The sequence below is a fragment of the Lissotriton helveticus genome, chromosome 3_1, assembly GCF_964261635.1.
Source record: "Lissotriton helveticus chromosome 3_1, aLisHel1.1, whole genome shotgun sequence".
Taxonomy (NCBI): Eukaryota; Metazoa; Chordata; class Amphibia; order Caudata; family Salamandridae; genus Lissotriton; species Lissotriton helveticus.
In genome coordinates, this window is record NC_136061.1 from 1,941,414,730 (window position 1) to 1,941,430,998 (window position 16,269).

The following is a 16,269-nucleotide window of genomic DNA, read 5'->3' on the forward strand; positions in this document are numbered from 1 at the left end:
AAACTCTTTGGCTTTCCTGAAGGCTATGTCATGCTCCTTCCACCCATCCCCCCCATGCTTGTCGCTGAAAGTTGTAATTCTACTCTGATAACATGCCATTTCTGCCTGCAAGTTGGGGGAACGCTCGGCCGTGACTGCCATAAAGACAGAGAAGGCTCGATTCGAGGGAAACATGGCGCCCGCTAGCTGAGCGGAGCGCACGTCCCAGCTCTGCGTTCTCCCTACCTGCCACCACAACGTAGCGGATTCATGGACCAAGATGAGTAGCAGTTGTTGGATTCATATTCGCGGTATTCCCGCAGCCTCTTCTGGATGTGTCCTGGACCGGACGGTGTTCTCTACGCCTTCTCTGCCCTTCTGCTCCTGGTGCGGTTGGAATCAGCCGCCCTGGAGCTGAGACGCGGTCGCAAAGCGGCGGCTCGCGGTCTCCTCCGGAGCGGCTTTGGCAGAGGCAGAACAAGCGTCATAGGGGCCTTCCTCCTGCGGGAGGGTGCTGCCGGGCTCGGGGAGTTTCTCCTCTCCCTGCCGCAGAACACGCCATTGAAATTAGGAGTCAGTGGCCACTGGAATCCGAAACAGCGCCAGTGCCATATCAATTTCCTGGAGCTGACAGCCATTCGATTGGCGTTGCAGGCTTTCCTTCCGAGAGTTCGCAACCATACAGTATTGGTCCGGACGGACAATACGACAGCCATGCACTATGTAAACAAACAAGGAGGGACCAAATCGCAGACTCTGTCCTCAGAGGCTCAACACATCTGGGATTTTGCGATTCTACACAACATTACTCTGAGAGCCGAACACCTGGCAGGAACACTCAACGTCAGGGCGGATGCTTTGAGTCGACAGACAAAAGTGGAGGGCGTCCCTTATAATGCCCTTCCCTACTTCGCCATTGTCATTATGCTTGAGGTAGTCTTTAATTGCGTCTTCAATTTCTTTCACGTTTTCTCTGTTCTGGAGGATGTCGTCGTTAAGTCTCCATCTTCTCGTTGGGCTTTCGTTGTGTTTGCCGCTTAGAGTGAGTGTTATGTGAGCGTGGTCCGAGATAGTTATTGGAGCTATCTCCGTTTCTTCTATAAGGTGCGTGTGGGTATTGGACACCAGTATGTAGTCAATCCTACCCAAAACACCATTGCACTAGATTGTCGGTCGAGGTTCGCCAGGACATGCGTATATGGATGGCATTCCTGGAGGATTTCAACGGCAGAGTAGTGTTGTGCGGTCCCCCCGCTACGTCGGCGGAGTTAGGTCTATGGACTGACTCCGCGGGCAGTGTAGGGTTTGGCGCCATACTTGGAAACAAGTGGGTGGCACAACGGTGGCCGGCTTGGTGGGAAGAAAGCGATTTGACAGCGAACATCGGCTTTTTGGAGCTGTTTCCAATATGGGTTGCCTTAACGGTTTGGCCTGAACATTTGCGTAATCAATCTGTGATATTCTGGTCAGATAACATGACCGTAATGAATGTATCAATCAACAGGCAGCGCGATGTTAGTTTATACTCCGCCTCATGAAGGAGATTGTGCTGAGATGCTTGAAATTGAATGTACAGTTTAGGGCCAAACATGTCCCAGGGGTTTTGAATAACGCAGCTGATGCATTCTCTCGCTTTAAGATGCAGGTATTCAGGGAACATCTACCATCTGCAGAAGCAACACCGGCACACTTCCCAACAACACTTTGGTAAATTGGGCCCCAAGCTACAGAACCTCGTGGCAGCCAGCCTAGCTCCCATGACATATGGCATATGAAGGGGCGTTTATGTCTTATTGCTCATTTTTGGGTCAAGACTGGGCAGAGAAGTGGGATGAAGAGGGGAATTTTACCCTGTACAAGGACACATTACACAAAGAGGGGCGCTCAGCAGCGACAGCTAGCAGACACAAGGCGGTCGTCTCCTTCTTTGTGCAGCTGAAAGGGGCCAAAGATCCCACAAACAGTTTCATAGTGCGGAAGGCATTGAGGGGGTGGCGGCGCCTGCAAGCGACTACCAGTGATTCCAGACAACTAATAGGTGTAGAGCGGCTTGCAGCAGTATTGGATGCCTTGTCTGACACTTGTAGCTCCTCAGGGGAGGTACTCTTATTCAGAGCCGCCTTTTCATTGGCCTTTTATGGGGCTTTACGAGTAAGCGAATTGGTGGCTAGCAGCAAGCTAGACATGCTAGGGGGTCTCCGGCTCGAACACACAAAGATAATGGACGATACACTGTTGATAACCATACTTAAATCAAAAACAGATCAGGAGGCCCCGGGGATAGTTTGATGCTCCACCGGGCGTGGACTAATCCTTGCTGCCCAGTGTCCCATGTAGAGTCATTTATCAAGCAACTGGTAGGCGCGGCAGTGGGAGCATTGTTAATACATGCGGACGGTACCCCATTGACCAGGTTTCAGTTCCAAAGAGTTTTGGCAATGGCAATCAGCACGGCGGGTTTAAATCCTAAGGATTTTGGGACACATTCATTCAGAATAGGAGCGGCCACTGAAGCAACAGCAAGAGGGTTGCATGCCAGCAGTGTAAAGAGGATTGGGAGATGGTCTTCCAACAGTTATAAACGTTATGTGCGGCTGCACATGTTTTGAGGTACAACTAAGTCACGCTGACACCTGCCTTGTTGTTTTGTTTACGTTTCAGTTTCTCGGGCTTGTGACGCAGGGCGGAAACTATTACCGGGTAATCAAAAGCATTGACCATCATCACGACGAATTCAAGAACACAGGAAGAGGATACAAGTGGTATGGGTTGTTGGTCACTCATGTGTTAAGCGCGCTAAACCCGTTTTCCTTTCAGGTGAATGTAGACAGAGGGCGGAGCAGGGGGGTTTCAAGGCTTCCTTTCATGGTAGGGGGGGGCTCTGCCTCAGCCAGCTTAGGGGGTTCCTTTCAGAAGAGGGACTCTGTTAGGGCGTTGAATCACCCGGTAAAGAGGATCAACAACAAGATTGAGAAATTATTTTGATCACCTCAATTGCACAATATTCCACAAGGGTGCATCTGGGGGGACCATTTCTACTTACAGGATGGGGTCCACCTGACTGGGGCGGGCAATGATTTGCTGACTAAGAATATTTTGGCATGGTTGGAAGGTTTTGCTAGGTAGGTATTGATAAGCGTGGCTCAAATCCACCCGAGTGACTTACCACACTCACCTATAGTTACCCAATAATAAGTCAGCCGGACAGTGGAGAAGAATAAACAAAACAGTTTATTAGGCCACAAACTCCCATATGAGAGGGCCCTGTTCGACCTCACCCCTAAGAGTGCGCCGAGAAGGACTGACTCATATCATCATGGTGATACATTATAATACGAGAAAGCAGAATAAAAAACGCCCACAAATGAAAAAGTACTGGACCCCTGAGAGGGTAGACAATGGCCTCATACAAGAGGCATCTGCACCTGCAATGGCAACATTTGTTATCATCTCCCAAGAACACAGAGCCAGGCCGCTGCATCTCCAACACATGAGAACGGCCTGATAAGGAGTTTCGCTAGGCAGGAGTTCCAGCTACAGTAAACCAAGAAACGAAAATATGCTGACATGAGGAATTATTCCTATTCCTACGGGAGGGGGAATGAGCAGGTGCAGCTTGCACACATAGAGAAATGCTTCAAAATGGTGGCACACAAGCTAAGCTAAGAAAACTGGAATAACGTCACACGCATAAATGAATAACTGAATAATAAAAGTATAAATGTAAATGCGTAAATGCAGATTGTTAGTTAGACACATTCCGCTAACTCATAAGCATAATGTACGAAGGGGCGGGACATGGAATTGAAACCTATCAGACCCTCCTTTTAGCGGGCTGTGGCTAACACGTTTGTTTCCATTTATTAACCAAAAGGAGGGCCTTTACAGCAAAAATCTGGGATGTCTAAAGTAAAGCATCATCATGAATAAGTATCAGCCAATTAGCATCAGAAAGCTCGACATCGTTGGATACGGGATATTGTTTCGTTGGTCTCTTGGATGTACGTATATTACTGGCACACATGGAGCAACAAGGTGGAAGACAGTAAACGCAGAGGCAGCATGTCAGTAAGAAACCCACTACACCCACAATGGCCATGAACATTTTCTATCCCCAGGAAGAGAAAAGACCCCATAACCATGTCTGTAGTGACCAGGTACCAGTGTCCTGATGAAGTTCTGCTGCTAACTTATGAAGTTTTTGCACGGCCAAATTAACTGTCGGGGCGGAGTCAGGGATATATACACAACAAGACGTCCCGATGACGCGACAGGCTCCACCCCTATCTACAAGGATGACGTCAAGCACCATCCTGTTCTGGATCGTAAATAATCTCATAGCCTGCATCTCCAGAGACATATTGGCCGCAATATCAGCCTCAGTATTCACTACCTTTTCCATTATCCTCGAGAGACGTCTGATGGCCCTACTATTAAAGATGGGACCCCAGAATGGCAACAGGCCTTTAGAGAAATCTGTAAATTGCTGTCCAGAAGTGTCAGTTTGATCCACATCATCAACTTGAATGTCCCTCCTTTTACGCTGTCCTGGCACAATGGCAAACCTTCTATGTGTCTTATGATAATCTGAAGGTGCCACATAAACGGGGGGAAGTAAATATGCTAAGTAACACGTCCCACCCCAACCCTCAGGCAACCACAAATACCCATTATCTCCACATACAAAATAGATATTCGGGGGAGTAACTAGGGAAGGACTAAGGGTCAGGCGAATCGAGGCAGTCACATTGCAGAGGCTGTCGCCCACTTTAATCGGACCTCTACCCTGAATACAGAAGTAAGGTGAAAGCCCCACTATTGCTAAAGGTACCAGAGAATGACTACTACTATTTGCTGCAGGAGGGCGTCTGTATGCTAGAGAAGAGTTCAACTGTAAGAAACTCTCCCGGACTTTGTCAGTGTCATTAGGCAACATAATCGTTCTACCTTTTTCGAGCAAGTCTCTAAGAATTTTTGGTCAAAACGTCCATCAGTAAATAACCGTCCAAGGGATGAAGGGGGCAGAGGGCGTACTCACATAGTCATGGTCTATCCAGTACCAGGGAGTCGGGGGTCAGAGAATCGGGCTGCTGAAAAAACGTTACCATTCCAATCAGGGTATACCCGCCCACACAGAGATTCACAGGAGTCAATTGAAGTGCTAGTAACCTGTCCTTCTTGTATGCGGCAGAAGGAAGCAACCCACAGACCCAGCAATCTGTCACATTATACACAGTATGTGCATGGTGCAAAGTTTTTATGAAAACATTATCATGGTAGCCTTTCCTCATGCATTGTTCACCATAATCAACAGTAATCATATTATGCTCTGGCAAGGGGGAGGGAGTAGGAACCAGTTTGTGGACAGGATAAGCTTGATCTAGAAAGAACAGTATTCCGAGCATTATCAAGAATACAATAAGGAACACCACAATAACTACAATTTTGCCTTTTCGTGGTAGGGCATGCCATGGTGAATCGGGTTCAGATCGGCGAGGAGCAGCAAAAGGCTGTTCCTCCTCGGGGATAGGGCGGCCAAAGGGGTACATTTCACTCAATGGACGGACCAAAGGGAAATCCTAAAAGTTCAAAAACTAGGGGCACTTCTAAAAAGTTCCAGACACTCCGAAACCGGCCAGAGGGGTTCTTCACCCTCCAAGGGCTCTTCTCCCTATGTCCGTTAAAGCCTCATAGGCAGGCTTGCAGTCTCGCAAACCCTAATCCCTCGATGGAGTCGCACAACTGCAGCAACTCAGGAGCACTGAACTCGGGCCCACGCACAACTCTAGCATCTCGTTCAGCAGTGTCTCAAAAATGCACCAGGGCTCTTTCAGCAGTCCATCCCTATTGCTAGGCTAGCCTGTTTAATATAGTCCACTTCTAATCCCTACCTCAGCCCTTCTTCCAGTGCTCAGTTCTTTTGCCTCTCTTTTCTGGGCCGCAAGTTATAGCAAGTGCTCCCTCGCACTTCGGGATCTGTGAACAGAATTGGGGGGTCACTTTCAAAAGAGGTGGCTTCCGTTGTTTGAGCACTGTGACCAGAAGCCTCGCTACTTGTACTCAGGGCTGGCTTCCGTGCGTTCTCGTTGTGTTCCTCCCCGATCAGTAAAGCATCAGAGAAGGGGAGGTATCGAGGGACGCACTCCGTCTCGTGATCTGCTACGCCACCTCGGACCTACGCATCATAGGGCAGAGGAAGGGGAACTTTCTTGACATGGGAGGCATGCGTCCACGCCTTCCGACCCTCCACTCGAAGTGGGTGCGGGTGGTGAGGAGCACCAACCTTGGTTCGGACCATCTAGGCTCCAAACAGGACTTCCGCTGGTATTTCTTCACCACGACCCAGTCCCCTGGGTTGATGTTGTGGCCAGGCCCCTCAGGCAGTGGCTTCAGCGTGTCTGCTACCTGCTGATGAATAGAACGAAGATCTTTAGTCAAAGCATACAAGTAATCTGTCAACATAGGGTATTCTATCTCTGAGAAACATTTGGGTCTAGCAACACCCCACACATTGGCGGGCCTGCCAAATACAACTTCATGGGGAGAGACACCTGTCTTAGAATTCACTGTTACTCTGGTGGAAAGTAAGGCAAGGGGGAGAGCATCTGGCCAGTGCAGCCCTGTACTTTCCTGTATCTTGGCCATTTTGAGTTTCAATGTACCGTTAAATCTTTCAACTAAACCCGCAGCTTGTGGGTGTAAGGCTGCATGGAATTTTTGAGAGATTTGTAATCCCTTACTGATCTGTTTTATCAGTTCGGCATTGAAGGACGTACCATTGTCGCTCCAGATCACTCTAGGTAAGCCGTACCTACTAAAATACTCCTTGATCAGCATCTTAGCTGTTGATATGGCTGTACAGTCCTTTGTTGGAAAAGCCTCCACCCACCTACTGAATGAGCACACCACCACAAGGACGTATTTAAGGTTATTCACCCTCTCCATTTCAATGTAATCCATCTGCAGCACTTCAAAAGGGTAGGATGGAGGTGCAAAATTACCTACAGGGACGGGTGTTCCCTTCCCCGGATTATGTCTTAAGCAAACCATGCACTGTTGTACCAGATGTGTGGCCACCCTGGAAATATTCTTGTTACTCCACACCGGGTCTAATAATTTACATATTCCTTTTGTACTTATATGAGCTGGTCCATGAGCCATCGTCACCACTGGGAGGACATATGCATTCGGGAGCAACCATCGTCTTTTGTCTGACACATCTGTCCAACATTCATCCGAGTCCAACAGCCCCCCTCCATCCTTCCATGTTCTTAACTCCTCCTCAGTCGCTTTCTCTTGTATGTTCCGCACACTCTGTACGGTGTCTGCAAACATGTTAACGTCTGGTACCCATCTGGCTGGTACAGCCACAAACATGCGTGGGAGTTTTGTCCTAGCAGTTTCCTTAGCTGTTTGATCTGCAAATGCATTTCCTCGCCCTACATCATCCACCACTGCTTTGTGTGCACTACACTTGATCACCGCTAACCGTTTGGGAAGTGTCAGGGCTGTCAACAGTCGTAATATCAATGGTCCATTTTGAATTTTCTGTCCATGTGATGTCAAAAATCCCCTCTCTGCCCACAGTCTCCCGTAACTATGAGCCACGCCAAAGGCGTATTGGCTGTCGGTGTAAATGTTCACATCCAATCCTTCACTCAACTCACACGCACGCATCAACGCTATTATCTCTACAGCTTGCGCTGAGTTGTACGGGACCCTAGAAGTCTCCACCACTGTTTGTAAAGTCGTGAATGCGTATGCTGCCGTTGTGGTACCGTCTGCTAATTTAAAACAGGAGCCATCAACATACAGCTCCCCATCAGGGTCATCGAGGGGCTTATCTGTTAGATCTACTCTTCCTTTTGTTTCCTCCTGTGTCCGAAACAAACAATCATGGATCTCATCATCTTTTTCATCAAAAGGGAGAGGCAATAACGTGGCTGGGTTCAGAGTAGCACATCTCTTTATCGTTACATGTGGTGCGAATAATGTCATCTCGTAACCAGTTAAACGAGCACTAGTTAAATGCTGCGTCTGTGTCCTGTTTAATAGAATATCCACAGCATGTGGTACCATTACTGTAAGGGCTGAACCCAGTACGAGCCCTGCCGATTGTCTTATCAAGACTGCAGCAGCCGCTGTAGCTCTTAGACAGCTCGGCAATGCTCTTGCCACGTTATCAAGCATAGCAGAGAAATAAGCACAAGGTCTCTGTTTCCCACCAAAACTCTGAGTTAGGACAGACAACGCGCAACCTTCCGCCTCGTGCACGTAAAGTACAAAGGGCTTCTGGTAATCGGGTGTTCCCAAAACAGGTGCAGAACATAAAGCAGTTTTAGTGACTCAAATGCTTCTTGACGTGCTGGGGTCCAAGGTAGGGGTTTGCGCACTTCTTTGGTAGTCAGATACAGAAGGGGTTTTGTTAGTAAAGCATAATTAGGTATCCACTGGCGACAGTACGATGTTATGCCCAAAAACGCGCGCACCTCTCGCTGTGTGTTAGGTACAGCCATGTTAGTTATCGCCTTGATACGCTCTGGTGTCAGCCTTCTCCCGTCCTTCGATAGGAGATGACCGAGGTAGGTAACCTCCTGTCGACAGTATTGGAATTTAGGAAGAGACACCTTGTGTCCCTTACGAGCCAAATGATGTAACAATTTAACAGTAGACTCTCGGCATCCTTCCTCAGTGTCTGAGGCAATGACAATATCATCCACATACTGCAACAAGACATTTCCCTGTGGGAGCTCCAAATCATCCAATTGAGCCTTCAAAGCTTGACTATAAATACTGGGGCTCTCCGTATAACCTTGGGGAATTCTACAAAATCTAAAACTTCGGCCAGCCAATGAGAATCCGAAGAGATAACGGCTATCAGGGTGCACAGGGATACTAAAGAAAGCATTCTTAAGGTCCAGCACTGAAAAATATTTAGCCGTTGGAGGTATCATTGTCAAAATCGTGGTAATATCAGAGACCACTGGGTATTGGGGCTCAACCACCTTGTTAATGTGGCGTAAATCGATCACAAAACGATAGACATCAGGTGTACCCTCATCCGCATCACACGAGGGCCTCTTAAGGATCGGAAGGATGGGGCTATTGCAACTGTTAGAGTCCGTTTCCTCCACCACCCCAGACCGGATCAAATCCTGAATTATTTGCAACAGAGCCTTCTCTCCCTCCCTAGATATTTTATATTGGGGTATTCGAGGTAGCTTTGCTCCCACCTTAACGTTTATGGACACCGGGGCAATGTCCATTTTTCCCACATCAGTATCACTGCTGGCCCACAGACTCTCAGGGACCCCTTCCAACTCAACTGGGAGGGACTCGTCTTTCGAGAAGCACTGCTGCGCACGCGCAACAGAAGGACCCAACGTAAGGTACACACCATCTGGAGAACAGTAAATTGTAGCATGCAATCTTTTCAACAAATCTAAACCCAGTAAATTCTCCCCACAGTTGGAAGTTAGAAGAAAAGGAGAGTCAACAGTGAAAGGGCCAATCGTAAGAGCAAGAGGCTTGGAAATGGGGCTAACCACCGGGGTACCTGAGAATCCCACGGAAATATTATTTTTGCCAGACAGACCCGCCCCTGGGACCTGGGAACGTGCCACAGAACTTTTCGTAGCACCTGTATCCACAAAAAATTTCTGAGGGGATCCCGACAAGTCTGCCGTTACATAAGGCCCACGTTGATCAACATCCACAGAAACAGGTCCCGCGCTCTGCCCTACGCTGTCCTAGTTATAAGAGAATCCTGTCAAGTCATCCATAGCATATGCATCGCTGTAGAACTGCCGATCCCTGCAATCATCACCCTCCTTTTGAAAGTGTTGTCTATTCCTTCCTCCATCAAAATAATTTCCTCCCGGTCTCCTGCCTTCCTCAGACTGTCTATCATCCTTATTCGCATCTCCCCGACCCCGTCCTCTGCCATGTCCAGCAGTGGACCATAGCAGCGGACAATCTTTCCACCAGTGCCCTTCCTGTTTGCAGTTAGCGCACTGGTTCTGTCCCAAACGCTCTTTTTTCTCTCCCCTTCCGTAACTACTTCCTCCTCGACCAACCGTTACGGGCGGGGCTCCACGTCCCCGACCTCTCACCACTTGCTGCAATAACACTCTCGTCTTTAAATTCTTTGCCTTCTTTTCCTGCCTATCTTTATTCTCATTTTCTCTATGTTCGTAATACTGGGCCATACTCAAAATCCCAGAGGGAGTGGACGTCCTCCACGTACTCTCGGACGCTTGCAATCGGGCTGATATCTCCGGCAACAGATTTGTCACGAATCTGTTAACAAAAAGACGTAACCCTCCATCTTGAGATATATCCTGCCCGCTAAAATCCATAAACGTTTCCTCAAAACGAGTAAAGAAATCCGAAACTGCCTCATCCTTCTTTTGTCTGCAGGCCGTCAACTTATCCCAATCTACCTTCTTAGGTGGGATGAGTGAGTGCATGTATTTTATTATGCGCCCTGGCAGCGCCAGTATCTCAGGCTTCGGCTTCTCTCCTGGCTTTCGTTCCTTATCCAAATCCTTGAATTGTTCCCAAGTACCACCCAGCTCTTCTGTATGATCTGAACCCTTTACCTGTCTCCACACATCTACGGGGACCAATAATCCGAAAAATAATTCAATATCTGCTAAAGTCATGACCGTCGAGGAAGCTGCCTCTGTTAATTCTTTGTAATAAGCTGTCGGATTTTTCCTTGAATCAGGTAACTGAGCCTTCAAAGCTAACACTTCACTCCTTTTCCAGGGTGTATACACCCATTGTTCTTGGAAATGAGCGTCAATACGGGCTCGAGTCACAACCTTAGTTGTCGGGTCTACCAGCTCTGGTACTTCAGGGTGAAAGACAGGGTGCACTTCACGCATCGGATGTATCCCAGGGAAATGGGGTTCTCCCGCAGCTGGTAACTCATTTCTGTATTCTAACAAAAACCTCAGACTACGGAACACCTCTTTCAGGCCAGTATTTGCCCTATAGGCATTATTCTTTATATCTCGGAGAATCGCCGGTGCCTCCCCACCATATCCCTGTTCCCACAACACTATCAAAGTCGTCGACATGTGCCACAAAGCATGCTGCTGCATTAAAGGCTCATAATCTTTCATGGTAGACCAAATGTCTTCCAACGAATAAATGTTATTCCTGGCCCATTGACAAGCTTGATTAGCTACCATTGTCTTCTCATCCAATCCAACATTAGAACGCGTGAGTAACTTCCGTACCTGAGTAAATAGTCCACCTTCCGTTCCTCTAATGGGGGTTAGCAGCGCGCTCTGAGGGGTAGTACTGGCAGAAACAGTGGGGATAGCGGGACCAGCGGAGAGCTCCGGGGAGAGCACAATGGATGCAATTGGGCTCGTCGCAGAGAAGGAAAGCAGGGGTGCAGTGGCTGAGGGGGGAGTACGTTCAGCCACGGAGGAAACATGCGTACCGGACAAGGGAGGGGCACTGACTTGAGGAACCGAAACCACCGCCTGAGAGGCGGAATCCACCAGCGCGGGGTACAAGGACTGTGGGGCATATGGGGGAGGGGGTCGGGTGTTCAAAATATCCTCCATCTCATCTTGTTCATCTTCCCTCACTACATAGCTCTTATTATCCAACAGCCTAAAACGTCTATCTGCGCGCTCAATTCGCCGCTCATTCTCTTTCTTAATGTGTTCCCTGGCCTTCTGTGCCATAGTCTGCGCCGCTCTCTTCTGAGCCACTTTCTCCTCTCTCAGTTGCCGCTCTCGTACCTCCTTCTGCCACATCCGCAAAGAATCGAACATACTCTGGCGGCTGCGCCTAGCAAACAATCTGTCTTGTAAATAGTCCAATTTTGCTGCATCAAAACAGCCAAGCAAAGGCCACTGTAAATCCACATTATCTTTCGTGTATTTATGCCACAAAGTAGAAAACAGAATCGGGGGTAAGCCATGTTTAACATACATGTCGAAATTCGGAGAGCCCTCCGTCGGAGCAGGTTGACTCTCAGCCAATCTAACATCTGAAGCCTCGCCACAGCACCCTAAGCACCGTAATTTACTAAAACACGGCATCTTGCTCTCACACAATCACGCACTAGCACACTCACTTCTCACCGGTAGGTCACACTCACAGTTTCAATATACATTACATTACAAGAAATTCATACCAAAACACGTGTTACCGAAATGGGACAAGGCCCGTCGACCGAGTCCTGGGGAACCTGGACCCAACCGCAGACCGAACAGCGCACACCGCTATTCCGAGACTGGGGAACACATCCGTCTCCTGGGCAACACTACAGATCAGCATGCGCTACACCACATGGGACTCGGTGCACTTCCCCGCGAACCACCACCTTAGGGGTTTGGGTGAGCCCCAAGATCCTCCTGCAGCAAGCCACCCTCCGACTGCAGTATTATCCAGTCGGATTCATACAAACCAACGTTCACCCAATATCCGTCAAGTCTGTCAGAGCGCCACTTGCACTCTGAGTTCCCCGGAGCACACTAGCCCCAGGAGCACGCCGGCTCCTCCAATCACCAGAGACGCACCGGTCTCACGGAGCACTCCGGCTCCTCCAAGCAACAGTCGGACCACTCACATTCTATGCGCGGTACCGACCACTACCATTCTCCACCTCCGGCTGCCAGGACCAACACGGTCAGCTCCAAAGTTCCGCCTTCCGGACTCCGGTGTAGGATCATGGACCGGGACCTCTCCCGATCAGCAGGGCGGGGCAGCGCTGCGAGAACCAAGCTCGGCATCAAGTGGGTACCCGGGCCCACCGTGCCGACCAGGGGGTCTTCGGCCTTCTGCTACCCACTTACGGGTGAGAAAGGTCCTAATCGCGGAGTCCCTGTTCGGGCGCCATCTGATAAGAGTGGCTCAAATCCACCCGAGTGACTTACCACACTCACCTATAGTTACCCAATAATAAGTCAGCCGGACAGTGGAGAAGAATAAACAAAACAGTTTATTAGGCCACAAACTCCCATATGAGAGGGCCCTGTTCGACCTCACCCCTAAGAGTGCGCCGAGAAGGACTGACTCATATCATCATGGTGATACATTATAATACGAGAAGGCAGAATAAAACACGCCCACAAATGGAAAAGTACTGGACCCCTGAGAGGGTAGACAATGGCCTCATACAAGAGGCATCTGCACCTGCAATGGCAACATTTGTTATCATCTCCCAAGGACACAGAGCCAGGCCGCTGCATCTCCAACACATGAGAACGGCCTGATAAGGAGTTTCGCTAGGCAGGAGTTTCAGCTACAGTAAACCAAGAAACGAAAATATGCTGACATGAGGAATTATTCCTATTCCTACGGGAGGGGGAATGAGCAGGTGCAGCTTGCACGCATAGAGAAATGCTTCAAAATGGTGGCACACAAGCTAAGCTAAGAAAACTGGAATAACGTCACACGCATAAATGAATAACTGAATAATAAAAGTATAAATGTAAATGCGTAAATGCAAATTGTTAGTTAGACACATTCCGCTAACTCATAAGCATAATGTATGAAGGGGCGGGACATGGAATTGAAACCTATCAGTATGACCTTTCAGAGTAGGAGGTTTGGGGGGGCAGATTGTCAGTCAACTATGTCGGCCTGTGGCGGTAAGGTCATGATCGGTGAGCAGTCAATTTAAGGTCCTTAGGGGGCGTCACCATTCTCGAATCGGGTCGCCCAGAGGTAGGGGCCAATGGTCTCTCCTAGAATTTTAGAGGCAGGATATCCGCTTGGTTGGATGGGTGCGGGGGAGGGAGTCACGCTTTCTTTGGGCTGTTGGCCACCCCGCACGTACACTATGACGTCATTAAACGGCGCAGAGTGAAAGGGCCCTCCTTTGGTTTAATGGAGTTCACGGAGCGTACGGGGTAACCGGGAGAGGGAAAGTACTCTCCCGGTAACCGGGCCCTGTGGCGCATGTGCACTCATACGTGAGGGCGTAGCTGGGTAATAAGGATCTGACACCCGTTAGCGACCTTGCCGTAGGCCCAAAATGCTAGGTATGCAAAATTCATATGTAGGATGTTAGATTCGGTTAGGAAACACGCTGTATTAGACATTTGTTAAGGTTAGCCCTTTCATACCTGTCTACATTGCTGTAAATCTAATGTCAGAATTTTTGCATATTAATGATTGTGTAAATATTGTTTTATTTCAACAAATTTTAATTTGTTTTCATGTTTTAATAAATACGGCCGGGGGGTCGTGATACCCCCCTGCCTTCCAAAGAAAACTCCTTGCATGGCTAATTACTTTAAGGGTTGATGTGGTGGTGCACAGGACAGGGAGGGGGTGGTCGGTAGTCCCAGACCATAAGGAAAGGGGGGGCCGCTCGACCCCCTCGCACGTATGGCGGGGCGCCGGCCTCCCCTTCCCTCAGTAGCCTCGGTGGTGGGGCGTGCCCCCTTCGCCGCGTCTTGATGACCCGGCGGTTGCGCCCCACCACCGATTGGTGCCGGCTCAGGTCTTGACCCGGAAGCAATATTATTGCTTCCGGGTCAAAGGGGAGGGGCCAGGGGGGCGGGCCAGCTGGAACTGGTCTGCCCCCATTGCTGCAGCAGTTAAAAGGCTGGGAGAGCGCGGGAGGCGCCATCTTGCCCCCACGCTCTCCAGGCCTGCTCCGTGCCCCCATCAAGGGGCTGAATAATTTTCCCACCCACCAGCCCTTGTAGCAGAATTTCGATTGGTATATTGGTCGGTCTTACCCGTTATGGTGCTATGTTCATTGTAATTATTGTTTGGTGTGAATTTTTTCCTTAGGCCTTTTTCCCGTTTACAGGCGGTAGTATCGGAATGTGAACAATCTTGTGTGCATTAAAGTTCGTGTACTTGTTTTTCCTTAGGCCTTTTTCCCTTTCACAGGTGCCATATTTGTCGTATTTATTGTAATCCTTGGTCAGGCGGTAAGGTCATGATCGGTGAGCAGTCAATTTAAGGTCCTTAGGGGGCGTCACCATTCTTGAATGGGGTCGCCCAGGGGGAGGGGCCAATGATCTCTCCTAGAACTTCAGGGGCAGGATATCCGCTTGGTTGGATGGGTGCGGGGGAGGGAGTCACGCTTTCTTTGGGCTGTTAGCCACCCCGCACGTACACTATGACGTCATTAAACAGCACAGAGTGAAAGGGCCCTCCTTTGGTTTAATGGAGTTCACGGAGCGTACGGGGTAACCAGGAGAGGGAAAGTACTCTCCTGGTAACCGGGCCCTGTGGCGCATGCACACTCATACGTGAGGGCGTAGCTGGGTAATAAGGATCTGACACCAGTTAGCGACCTTGCCGTAGGCCCAAAAGGCTAGGTTTGCAAAATTCATACGTAGGATGTTAGATTCGGTTAGGAAACACGCTGTATTAGACATTTGTTAAGGTTACCCCTTTCATACCTGTCTACATTGCTGTAAATGTAATGTCAGAATTTTTGCATATTAATGATTGTGTAAATATTGTTTTATTTCAACAAATTTTAATTTGTTTTCATGTTTTAATAAATACGGCCGGGGGGTCGTGAGACCCCCTACCTTCCAAAGAAAACTCCTCGCATGGCTAATTACTTTAAGGGTTGATGTGGTGGTGCACAGGACAGGGAGGGGGTGGTCGGTAGTCCCAGACCATAGGGAAACCCTGGTCACCAAGGGAGAGAGCAGGACCCAGGCTCCAATAGGGACACAGGGTGACAGACAGTGTCTGGCAGTGGATTGAAGAGGCTCGAGATGGTTTGGTGACTAGCAGCCTTGGTATTTGGCATACCAACATTTGACTGCCGGGCTTCTGAGCAGCGCTTTCGGCACCGGCGCTCATTATTTTACAAATTAAGCACTAGTTACGTCTCAGTGCGATCTGCTGAATGGAAATATAAAATGTGCTCATCAGGGCTCTATTTGCCTTATGGTCTTAACACTGCTTTATTCACCTCGGAGGCCAGCAGTCTCAAAGGCAGGTGACAAGGGTCTAACTGGGGGGGACACATATGCTACCCTTGGTAACTCCTAAAGGGTGTCCATTGGCCCTCTAAATGTTAGACCCTATCTGATTCCCAATTTGGCCACCCAAAAACATTGTCAATGATAAGGGTCGCCGGAATAATTACCTACCCAGCCTTTTCACAAGCTAAACGTTAATGACATTTCTACGTGGGAAAGGCTCTAAAATGAGGAATTAACGCAATATGTGTGTATTTTAACTCTGACTCCTATAGTAGTCCCCCATGTATAAGATCACCCCTGGACTCAAAGTTGGAAAACAACAGTAGTCCCTCTTCCCAAAATTACTATTCGCCACAGT